The following is a 12,622-nucleotide window of genomic DNA, read 5'->3' on the forward strand; positions in this document are numbered from 1 at the left end:
TCGAGTTGCGGCCGGAACCTGGGGTATATTCTCGAGTTACGACGGGGAGGGCCCTTCGAGACACATGTTTGTTCAGCGATGTCAGGACTCCTGCCTAGGTGCGAGGGACACCTCGGGATTCTCCTCGAGTCTTGGCATGGCAATTGGGACGCGGCTCCCCGTGAGGCGCGAGACCCAGTGTCCCTTTCCACGTGCCACAGGGATCCTGGGACTTCTATCCATTTGCAAGAGGAGTCAGGCATCGACTCCTTTGGAAGCATTGATCTGATCGGACCTCTCGAGTTTTCAAAGGATGTGAGGCCTCCGTTCGCGTTGAGGCGGAGGACTAGGTCTTTCTCTTTGGTCTCCACAGGGGATTCAGACATCCCTTCGTCTTGGGAGATGCAAGACGAGCCTGCATTCAATTCACTGCAGGGATATCCGGCCTTACTTCAAGTAAGAGCATCTCGGTGTCCATTCCACTTGAGGCCACAAACTCAGGGTCCCTCTCACATACCTATAGCTGAGAAAAGCCTCCTCTAGAGGTGCTTGTGGAAAGTTGGTATTCCTCTTGAGTTGAAGCCAGGGAAAAGCTCTCATTTCGAGTTGATTTGGGTTCCCGGAGCCCTTTCGTATTGCTCCAGTGACCTCAGGATCCCTCTAGGCTTGAGACAGTGAACCTGGGTTTTCTCTGGAGTGCCATCAAGGAAATCAAGTCTCCTTTCACGTTTGATGTGGAAGACGGAATTGCTCTGCATGCAGTGCAGGGGAATCGGGCCTCATCTCGCGGCGAGGGGGAAGTCTCATGGTTTTCTCGAGTTGTGGCCGGAACCTGGGGCATGTTCTCGAGTTACGATGGGGAGGGCCCTTCCAGACACGTCTTTGTTCAGTGACGTCAGGACTCCTGCCTAGGTGCGAGGGACACCTCGGGATTCTCCTCGAGTCTTGGCATGGCATTTGGGACGCGTCTCCACGTGAGTCAGGAGACCCAGGGTCCCTTTCCACGTGCCACAGGGATCCTGGGACTCCTATCCATTTTAAAGAGAAGTCAGGCATCGTCTCTTTTGGAAGCATTGATCTCCGTGGACCTCTCGAGTTTTCAAAGGATATGAGGCCTCCGGTCGCATTGAGGCGGAGGACTAGGCCTTTCTCTGTGGTCTCCACAGGGTATTCAGACGTTTCTTCGTCTTGGGAGATGTAGACGAGCCTGCATTCAATTCACTGCAGGGATATCCAGACTTACTTCGAGTCAGAGCATCTCGGTGTCCATTCCACTTGAGGCCACAAACTCAGGGTCCCTCTCACATATCTGTAGCTGAGAGAAGCCTCCTCTTGAGGTGCTTGTGGAAAGTTGGTATTCCTCCTGAGTCGAAGCCAGGGACTAAGCTCTCATCTCGAGTTGATTTGGGGTCCACGGAGCGATTTCGTGTTGCTCCAGTGACTTCAGGATCCCTCTAGACTTGAGACAGTGATCTTGGGTTTTCTCTGGAGTGCCATCAAGGAAATCAAGGCTCCTTTCACGTTTGATGTGGAACACGGAATTGCTCTGCACGCAGTGCAGGGGAATCGGGCCTCATCTCGCGACGAGGGGGAAGTCCTATGGTTTTTCTCGAGTTGCGGCCGGAACCTGGGGTATATTCTCGAGTTACGACGGGGAGGGCCCTTCCAGACACGTGTTTGTTCAGCGACGTCAGGACTCCTGCCTAGGTGCGAAGGACACCTCGGGATTCTCCTCGAGTCTTGGCATGGCAATTGGGACGCGGCTCCACGTGAGGCGTGAGACCCAGGTTCACTTTCCACGTGCCACAGGGATCCTGGGACTCCTATCCATTTTCAAGAGGAGTCAGGCATCGTCTCCTTTGGAAGCATTGATCTCCGCGGACCTCTCGAGTTTTCAAAGGATGTGAGGCCTCCGGTCGCGATGAGGCGGAGAATTAGGTCTTTCTCTGCGGTCTCCACAGGGGATTCAGACATCCCTTCGTCTTGGGAGATACAAGACGAGCCTGCATTCAATTCACTGCAGGGATATCCGGACTTACTTCGAGTCAGAGCATCTCGGTGTCCATTCCACTTGAGGCCACAAACTCAGGGGCCCTCTCACTTACCTGTAGCTGAGAGAAGCCTCCTCTTGAGGTGCTTGTGGAAAGTTGGTATTCCTCTTGAGTCGAAGCAAGGGACTAAGCTCTCATCTCGAGTTGACTTGGGGTCCACGGAGCCCTTTCGTGTTGGTACAGTGACCTCAGGATCCCTTTAGACTTGAGACAGTGATCTTGGGTTTTCTCTGGAGTGCCATCAAGGAAATCAAGGCTCCTTTCAAGTTTGATGTGGAACACGGAATTGCTCTGCACGCAGTGCAGGGGAATTGGGCCTCATCTCGTGGCAAGGGGGATGTCTCATGGTTTTTCTCAAGTTGCGGCCGGAACCTGGGGTATATTCTCGAGTTACGACGGGGAGGGCCCTTCCAGACACGTGTTTGTTCAGCGACGTCAGGACTCCTGCCTAGGTTCGAGGGACATCTCGATTTCTCCTCGAGTCTTGGCATGGCAATGGGGACGCGTCTCCACGTGAGGCGGGAGACCCAGGATCCCTTTCCAGGTGCCACAGGGATCCTGGTACTCCTATCCATTTTCAAGAGGAGTCAGGCATCGTCTCCTTTGGAAGCATTGATCTCCGCGGACCTCTCGAGTTCTCAAAGGATGTGAGGCTTCCGATAGCGATGAGGCGGAGGACTAGGTCTTTCTCTGTGGTCTCCACAGGGGATTCAGACATCCCTTCGTCTTGGGAGATGCAAGACGAGCCTGCATTCAATTCACTGCAGGGATATCCGGCCTTACTTCGAGTCAGAGCATCTCGGTGTCCATTCCACTTGAGGCCACAAACTCAGGGTCCCTCTCACATACCTGTAGCTGAGAGAAGCCTCCTCTTGAGGTGCTTGTGGAAAGTTGGTATTCCACTTGAGTTGAAGCCAAGGACTAAGCTCTCATCTCGAGTTGATTTGGGGTCCACGGAGCCCTTTCGTGTTGCTCCAGTGACCTCAGGATCCCTCTAGACTTCATCAGTGATCTTGGGTTTTCTCTGGAGTGCCAACAAGGAAATCAAGGCTCCTTTCACGTTTCATGTGGAACACGGAATTGCTCTGCACGCAGTGCAGGGGAATCGGGCCTCATCTCGAGGCGAGGGGGAAGTCCTATGGTTTTTCTCGAGTTGCGGCCAGAACCTGGGGTATATTCTCGAGTTACGACGGGGAGGGCCCTTCGAGACACATGTTTGTTCAGCAATGTCAGGACTCCTGCCTAGGTGCGAAGGACACCTCGGGATTCTCCTCGAGTCTTGGCATGGCAATTGGGACGCGTCTCCACGTGAGGCGGGAGACCCAGGGTCCCTTTCCACGTGCCACAGGGATCCTGGGACTCCTATCCATTTTAAAGAGAAGTCAGGCATCGTCTCTTTTGGAAGCATTGATCTCCGTGGACCTCTCGAGTTTTCAAAGGATATGAGGCCTCCGGTCGCATTGAGGCGGAGGACTAGGCCTTTCTCTGTGGTGTCCACAGGGTATTCAGACGTTTCTTCGTCTTGGGAGATGTAGACGAGCCTGCATTCAATTCACTGCAGGGATATCCAGCCTTACTTCGAGTCAGAGCATCTCGGTGTCCATTCCACTTGAGGCCACAAACTCAGGGTCCCTCTCACATATCTGTAGCTGAGAGAAGCCTCGTCTTGAGGCGCTTGTGGAAAGTTGGTATTCCTCCTGAGTCGAAGCCAGGGACTAAGCTCTCATCTCGAGTTGATTTGGGGTCCACGGAGCGATTTCGTGTTGCTCCAGTGACTTCAGGATCCCTCTAGACTTGAGACAGTGATCTTGGGTTTTCTCTGGAGTGCCATCAAGGAAATCAAGGCTCCTTTCACGTTTGATGTGGAACACGGAATTGCTCTGCACGCAGTGCAGGGGAATCGGGCCTCATCTCGCGACGAGGGGGAAGTCCTATGGTTTTTCTCGAGTTGCGGCCGGAACCTGGGGTATATTCTCGAGTTACGACGGGGAGGGCCCTTCCAGACACGTGTTTGTTCAGCGACGTCAGGACTCCTGCCTAGGTGCGAGGGACACCTCGGGATTCTCCTCGAGTCTTGGCATGGCAATTGGGACGCGGCTCCACGTGAGGCGTGAGACCCAGGTTCACTTTCCACGTGCCACAGGGATCCTGGTACTCCTATCCATTTTCAAGAGGAGTCAGGCATCGTCTCCTTTGGAAGCATTGATCTCCGCGGACCTCTCGAGTTTTCAAAGGATGTGAGGCCTCCGGTCGCGATGAGGCGGAGGACTAGGTCTTTCTCTGTGGTCTCCACAGGGGATTCAGACATCCCTTCGTCTTGGGAGATGCAAGACGAGCCTGCATTCAATTCACTGCAGGGATATCCGGCCTTACTTCGAGTCAGAGCATCTCGGTGTCCATTCCACTTGAGGCCACAAACTCAGGGTCCCTCTCACATACCTGTAGCTGAGAGAAGCCTCCTCTTGAGGTGCTTGTGGAAAGTTGGTATTCCACTTGAGTTGAAGCCAAGGACTAAGCTCTCATCTCGAGTTGATTTGGGGTCCACGGAGCCCTTTCGTGTTGCTCCAGTGACCTCAGGATCCCTCTAGACTTCATCAGTGATCTTGGGTTTTCTCTGGAGTGCCAACAAGGAAATCAAGGCTCCTTTCACGTTTCATGTGGAACACGGAATTGCTCTGCACGCAGTGCAGGGGAATCGGGCCTCATCTCGAGGCGAGGGGGAAGTCCTATGGTTTTTCTCGAGTTGCGGCCAGAACCTGGGGTATATTCTCGAGTTACGACGGGGAGGGCCCTTCGAGACACATGTTTGTTCAGCGATGTCAGGACTCCTGCCTAGGTGCGAAGGACACCTCGGGATTCTCCTCGAGTCTTGGCATGGCAATTGGGACGCGTCTCCACGTGAGGCGGGAGAACCAGGGTACCTTTCCACGTGCCACAGGGATCCTGGGACTCCTATCTATTTTCAAGAGACGTCAGGCATCGTCTCCTTTGGAAGTATTGATCTCCGCGGACCTCTCGAGTTTTCAAAGGATGTCAGGCCTCCGGTCGCGTTGAGGCGGAGGACTAGGTCTTTCTCTGTGGTCTCCACAGGGGATTCAGACATCCCTTCGTCTTGGGAGATGCAAGACGAGCCTGCATTCAATTCACTGCAGGGATATCCGGCCTTACTTCGAGTCAGAGCATCTCGCTGTCCATTCCACTTGAGGCCACAAACTCAGGGTCCCTCTCACCTACCTGTAGCTGAGAGAAGCCTCCTCTTGAGGTGCTTGTGGAAAGTTGGTATTCCTCTTGAGTCGAGGCCAGGGACTAAGCTCTCATCTCGAGTTGATTTGGGGTCCACAGAGCCCTTTCGTGTTGCTCCAGTGACCTCAGGATCCCTCTAGACTTGAGACAGTGATCTTGGGTTTTCTCTGGAGTGCCATCAAGGAAATCAAGGCTCCTTTCACGTTTTATGGGGAACACGGAATTGCTCTGCACGCAGTGGAGGGGAATCGGGGCTCATCTCGCGACGAGGGGGAAATGTCATTGTTTTTCTCGAGTTGCGGCCGGAACATGGGGTATATTCTCGAGTTACGACGGGGAGGGCCCTTCCAGACACGTGTTTGTTCAGCGACGTCAGGACTCCTGCCTAGGTGCGAGGGACACCTCGGGATTCTCCTCGAGTCTTGGCATGGCAATTGGGACGCGCCTCCCCGTGAGGCGCGAGACCCAGTGTCCCTTTCCACGTGCCACAGGGATCCTGGGACTTCTATCCATTTGCAAGAGGAGTCAGGCATCGACTCCTTTGGAAGCATTGATCTGATCGGACCTCTGGAGTTTTCAAAGGATGTGAGGCCTCCGTTCGCGTTGAGGCGGAGGACTAGGTCTTTCTCTTTGGTCTCCACAGGGGATTCAGACATCCCTTCGTCTTGGGAGATGCAAGACGAGCCTGCATTCAATTCGCTGCAGGGATATCCGGCCTTACTTCAAGTCAGAGCATCTCGGTGTCCATTCCACTTGAGGCCACAAACTCAGGGTCCCTCTCACATACCTGTAGCTGAGAAAAGCCTCCTCTTGAGGTGCTTGTGGAAAGTTGGTATTCCTCTTGAGTTGAAGCCAGGGAAAAGCTCTCATCTCGAGTTGATTTGGGTTCCTGGAGCCCTTTCGTGTTGCTCCAGTGACCTCAGGATCCCTCTAGACTTGAGACAGTGAACCTGGGTTTTCTCTGGAGTGACATCAAGGAAATCAAGGCTCCTTTCACGTTTGATGTGGAAGACGGAATTGCTCTGCATGCAGTGCAGGGGAATCGGGCCTCATCTCGCGGCGAGGGGGAAGTCTCATGGTTTTCTCGAGTTGTGGCCGGAACCTGGGGCATGTTCTCGAGTTACGATGGGGAGGGCCCTTCCAGACACGTGTTTGTTCAGCGACGTCAGGACTCCTGCCTAGGTGCGAGGGACACCTCGGGATTCTCTTCGAGTCTTGGCATGGCATTTGGGACGCGTCTCCACGTGAGTCGGGAGACCCAGGGTCCCTTTCCACGTGCCACAGGGATCCTGGGACTCCTATCCATTTTAAAGAGAAGTCAGGCATCGTCTCTTTTGGAAGCATTGATCTCCGCGGACCTCTCGAGTTTTCAAAGGATGTGAGGCCTCCGGTCGCATTGAGGCGGAGGACTAGGCCTTTCTCTGTGGTCTCCACAGGGTATTCAGACGTTTCTTCGTCTTGGGAGATGTAGACGAGCCTGCATTCAATTCACTGCAGCGATATCCGGCCTTACTTCGAGTCAGAGCATCTCGGTGTCCATTCCACTTGAGGCCGCAAATTCAGGGTCCCTCTCACATATCTGTAGCTGAGAGAAGCCTCCTCTTGAGGTGCTTGTGGAAAGTTGGTATTCCTGTTGAGTCGAAGCCAGGGACTAAGCTCTCATCTCGAGTTGATTTGGGGTCCACGGATCGCTTTCGTGTTGCTCCAGTGACTTCAGGATCCCTCTAGACTTGAGACAGTGATCTTGGGTTTTCTCTGGAGTGCCATCAAGGAAATCAAGGCTCCTTTCACGTTTGATGTGGAACACGGAATTGCTCTGCACGCAGTGCAGGGGAATCGGGCCTCATCTCGCGACGAGGGGGAAGTCCTATGGTTTTTCTCGAGTTGCGGCCGGAACCTGGGGTATATTCTCGAGTTACGACGGGGAGGGCCCTTCCAGACACGTATTTGTTCAGCGACGTCAGGACTCCTGCCTAGGTGCGAGGGACACCTCGGGATTCTCCTCGAGTCTTGGCATGGCAATTGGGACGCGGCTCCACGTGAGGCGTGAGACCCAGGTTCACTTTCCACGTGCCACAGGGATCCTGGGACTCCTATCCATTTTCAAGAGGAGTCAGGCATCGTCTCCTTTGGAAGCATTGATCTCCGCGGACCTCTCGAGTTTTCAAAGGATGTGAGGCCTCCGGTCGCGATGAGGCGGAGAATTAGGTCTTTCTCTGTGGTCTCCACAGAGGATTCAGACATCCCTTCGTCTAGGGAGATACAAGACGAGCCTGCATTCAATTCACTGCAGGGATATCCGGCCTTACTTCGAGTAGAGCATCTCGGTGTCCATTCCACTTGAGGCCACAAACTCAGGGGCCCTCTCACTTACCTGTAGCTGAGAGAAGCCAACTCTTGAGGTGCTTGTGGAAAGTTGGTATTCCTCTTGAGTCGAAGCCAGGGACTAAGCTCTCATCTCGAGTTGATTTGGGGTCCACGGAGCCCTTTCGTGTTGGTACAGTGACCTCAGGATCCCTCTAGACTTGAGACAGTGATCTTGGGTTTTCTCTGGAGTGCCATCAAGGAAATCAAGGCTCCTTTCAAGTTTGATGTGGAACCCGGAATTGCTCTGCACGCAGTGCAGGGGAATCGGGCCTCATCTCGTGGCAAGGGGGATGTCTCATGGTTTTTCTCAAGTTGCGGCCGGAACCTGGGGTATATTCTCGAGTTACGACGGAGAGGGCCCTTCCAGACACGTGTTTGTTCAGCGACGTCAGGACTCCTGCCTAGGTTCGAGGGACATCTCGATTTCTCCTCGAGTCTTGGCATGGCAATTGGGACACGTCTCCACGTGAGGCGGGAGACCCAGGATCCCTTTCCAGGTGCCACAGGGATCCTGGTACTCCTATCCATTTTCAAGAGGAGTCAGGCATCGTCTCCTTTGGAAGCATTGATCTCCACGGACCTCTCGAGTTCTCAAAGGATGTGAGGCTTCCGATAGCATTGAGGCGGAGGACTAGGTCTTTCTCTGTGGTCTCCACAGGGGATTCAGACATCCCTTCGTCTTGGGAGATGCAAGACGAGCCTGCATTCAATTCACTGCAGGAATATCCGGCCTTACTTCGAGTCAGAGCATCTCGGTGTCCATTCCACTTGAGGCCACAATCTCAGGGTCCTTCTCACATACCTGTAGCTGAGAGAAGCCTCCTCTTGAGGTGCTTTTGGAAAGTTGGTATTCCACTTGAGTTGAAGCCAAGGACTAAGCTCTCATCTCGAGTTGATTTGGGGTCCACGGAGCCCTTTCGTGTTGCTCCAGTGACCTCAGGATCCCTCTAGACTTCAGACAGTGATCTTGGGTTTTCTCTGGAGTGCCAACAAGGAAATCAAGGCTCCTTTCACGTTTCATGTGGAACACGGAATTGCTCTGCACGCAGTGCAGGGGAATCGGGCCTCATCTCGCGGCGAGGGGGAAGTCCTATGGTTTTTCTCGAGTTGCGGCCAGAACCTGGGGTATATTCTCGAGTTACGACGGGGAGGGCCCTTCCAGACACGTGTTTGTTCAGCGACGTCAGGACTCCTGCCTAGGTGCGAGGGACACCTCGGGATTCTCCTCGAGTCTTGGCATGGCAATTGGGACGCGGCTCCCCGTGAGGCGCGAGACCCAGTGTCCCTTTCCACGTGCCACAGGGATCCTGGGACTTCTATCCATTTGCAAGAGGAGTCAGGCATCGACTCCTTTGGAAGCTTTGATCTGATCGGACCTCTCGAGTTTTCAAAGGATGTGAGGCCTCCGTTCGCGTTGAGGCGGAGGACTAGGTCTTTCTCTTTGGTCTCCACCGGGGATTCAGACATCCCTTCGTCTTGGGAGATGCAAGACGAGCCTGCATTCAATTCACTGCAGGGATATCCGGCCTTACTTCAAGTCAGAGCATCTCAGTGTCCATTCCACTTGAGGCCACAAACTCAGGGTCCCTCTCACATACCTGTAGCTGAGAAAAGCCTCCTCTTGAGGTGCTTGTGGAAAGTTGGTATTCCTCTTGAGTTGAAGCCAGGGAAAAGCTCTCATCTCGAGTTGATTTGGGTTCCCGGAGCCCTTTCCTGTTGCTCCAGTGACCTCAGGATCCCTCTAGACTTGAGACAGTGACCCTGGGTTTTCTCTGGAGTGCCATCAAGGAAATCAAGGCTCCTTTCACGTTTGATGTGGAAGACGGAATTGCTCTGCATGCAGTGAGGGGAATCGGGCCTCATCTCGCGGCGAGGGGGAAGTCTCATGGTTTTCTCGAGTTGTGGCCGGAACCTGGGGCATGTTCTCGAGTTACGATGGGGAGGGCCCTTCCAAACACGTGTTTGTTCAGCGACGTCAGGACTCCTGCCTAGGTGCGAGGGACACCTCGGGATTCTCCTCGAGTCTTGGCATGGCATTTCGGACGCGTCTCCACGTGAGTCGGGAGACCCAGGGTCCCTTTCAACGTGCCACAGGGATCCTGGGACTCCTATCCATTTTAAAGAGAAGTCAGGCATCGTCTCCTTTGGAAGCATTGATCTAGGCGGAGCTCTCGAGTTTTCAAAGGATGTGAGGCCTCCGGTCGCATTGAGGCGGAGGACTAGGCCTTTCTCTGTGGTCTCCACAGGGTATTCAGACGTTTCTTCGTCTTGGGAGATGTAGATGAGCCTGCATTCAATTCACTGCAGGGATATCCAGCCTTACTTCGAGTCAGAGCATCTCGGTGTCCATTCCACTTGAGGCCACAAACTCAGGGTCCCTCTCACATATCTGTAGCTGAGAGAAGCCTCCTCTTGAGGTGCTTGTGGAAAGTTGGTATTCCTCCTGAGTCGAAGCCAGGGACTAAGCTCTCATCTCGAGTTGATTTGGGGTCCACGGAGCGCTTTCGTGTTGCTCCAGTGACTTCAGGATCCCTCTAGACTTGAGACAGTGATCTTGGGTTTTCTCTGGAGTGCCATCAAGGAAATCAAGGCTCCTTTCACGTTTGATGTGGAACACGGAATTGCTCTGCACGCAGTGCAGGGGAATCGGGCCTCATCTCGCGGCGAGGGGGAAGTCTCATGGTTTTTCTCGAGTTGCGGCCGGAACCTGGGGTATATTCTCGAGTTACGACGGGGAGGGCCCTTCCAGACAAGTATTTGTTCAGCGACGTCAGGACTCCTGCCTAGGTGCGAGGGACACCTCGGGATTCTCGTCGAGTCTTGCCATGGCAATTGGGACGTGGCTCCACGTGAGGCGTGAGACCCAGTTTCACTATCCACGTGCCACAGGGATCCTGGGACTCCTATCCATTTTCAAGAGGAGTCTGGCATCGTCTCCTTTGGAAGCATTGATCTCCGCGGACCTCTCGAGTTTTCAAAGGATGTGAGGCCTCCGGTCGCGATGAGGCGGAGAATTAGGTCTTTCTCTGCGGTCTCCACAGGGGATTCAGACATCCCTTCGTCTTGGGAGATACAAGGCGAGCCTGCATTCAATTCACTGCAGGGATATCCGGCCTTACTTCCAGTCAGAGCATCTTGGTGTCCATTCCACTTGAGGCCACAAACTCAGGGGCCCTCTCACTTACCTGTAGCTGAGAGAAGCCTCCTCCTGAGGTGCTTGTGGAAAGTTGGTATTCCTCTTGAATCGAAGCCAGGGATTAAGCTCTTATCTCGAGTTGATTTGGGGTCCACGGAGCGCTTTCGTGTTGCTCCAGTGACTTCAGGATCCCTCTAGACTTGAGACAGTGATCTTGGGTTTTCTCTGGAGTGCCATCAAGGAAATCAAGGCTCCTTTCACGTTTGATGTGGAACACGGAATTGCTCTGCATGCAGTGCACGGGAATCGGGCCTCATCTCGCGGCGAGGGGGAAGTCTCATGGTTTTTCTCGAGTTGCGGCCGGAACCTGGGGTATATTCTCGAGTTACGACGGGGAGGGCCCTTCCAGACACGTATTTGTTCAGCGACGTCAGGACTCCTGCCTAGGTGCGAGGGACACCTCGGGATTCTCCTCGAGTCTTGGCATGGCAATTGGGACGCGTCTCCACGTGAGCCGTGAGACCCAGGTTCACTTTCCACGTGCCACAGTGATCCTGGGACTCCTATCCATTTTCAAGAGGAGTCAGGCATCGTCTCCTTTGGAAGCATTGATCTCCGCGGACCTCTCGAGTTTTCAAAGGATGTGAGGCCTCCGGTCGCGATCAGGCGGAGAATTAGGTCTTTCTCTGTGGTCTCCACAGGGGATTCAGACATCCCTTCGTCTTGGGAGATACAAGACGAGCCTGCATTCAATTCACTGCAGGGATATCCGGCCTTACTTCGAGTCAGAGCATCTCGGTGTCCATTCCACTTGAGGCCACAAACTCAGGGGCCCTCTCACTTACCTGTAGCTGAGAGAAGCCTCCTCTTGAGGTGCTTGTGGAAAGTTGGTATTCCTCTTGAGTCGAAGCCAGGGACTAAGCTCTCATCTCGAGTTGATTTGGGGTCCACGGAGCCCTTTCGTGTTGGTACAGTGACCTCAGGATCCCTCTAGACTTGAGACAGTGATCTTGGGTATTCTCTGGAGTGCCATCAAGGAAATCAAGGCTCCTTTCAAGTTTGAGGTGGAACACGGAATTGCTCTGCACGCAGTGCAGGGGAATCGGGCCTCATCTCGTGGCAAGGGGGATGTCTCATGGTTTTTCTCAAGTTGTGGCCGGAACCTGGGGTATATTCTCGAGTTACGACGGGGAGGGCCCTTCCAGACACGTGTTTGTTCAGCGACGTCAGGACTCCTGCCTAGGTTCGAGGGACATCTCGATTTCTCCTCGAGTCTTGGCATGGCAATTGGGACGCGTCTCCACGTGAGGCGTGAGACCCAGGATCCCTTTCCAGGTGCCACAGGGATCCTGGTACTCCTATCCATTTTCAAGAGGAGTCAGGCATCGTCTCCTTTGGAAGCATTGATCTCCGCGGACCTCTCGAGTTTTCAAAGGATGTGAGGCCTCCGATAGCGTTGAGGCGGAGGACTAGGTCTTTCTCTGTGGTCTCCACAGGGGATTCAGACATCCCTTCGTCTTGGGAGATGCAAGACGAGCCTGTATTCAATTCACTGCAGGGATATCCGGCCTTACTTCGAGTCAGAGCATCTCGGTGTCCATTCCACTTGAGGCCACAAACTCAGGGTCCCTCTCACATACCTGTAGCTGACAGAAGCCTCCTCTTGAGGTGCTTTTGGAAAGTTGGTATTCCACTTGAGTTGAAGCCAAGGACTAAGCTCTCATCTCGAGTTGATTTGGGGTCCACGGAGCACTTTCGTGTTACTCCAGTGACCTCAGGATCCCTCTAGACTTCAGACAGTGATCTTGGGTTTTCTCTGGAGTGCCAACAAGGAAATCAAGGCTCC

Source organism: Dama dama, chromosome 30 (genome assembly GCF_033118175.1).
Source record: "Dama dama isolate Ldn47 chromosome 30, ASM3311817v1, whole genome shotgun sequence".
Classification (NCBI taxonomy): Eukaryota; Metazoa; Chordata; class Mammalia; order Artiodactyla; family Cervidae; genus Dama; species Dama dama.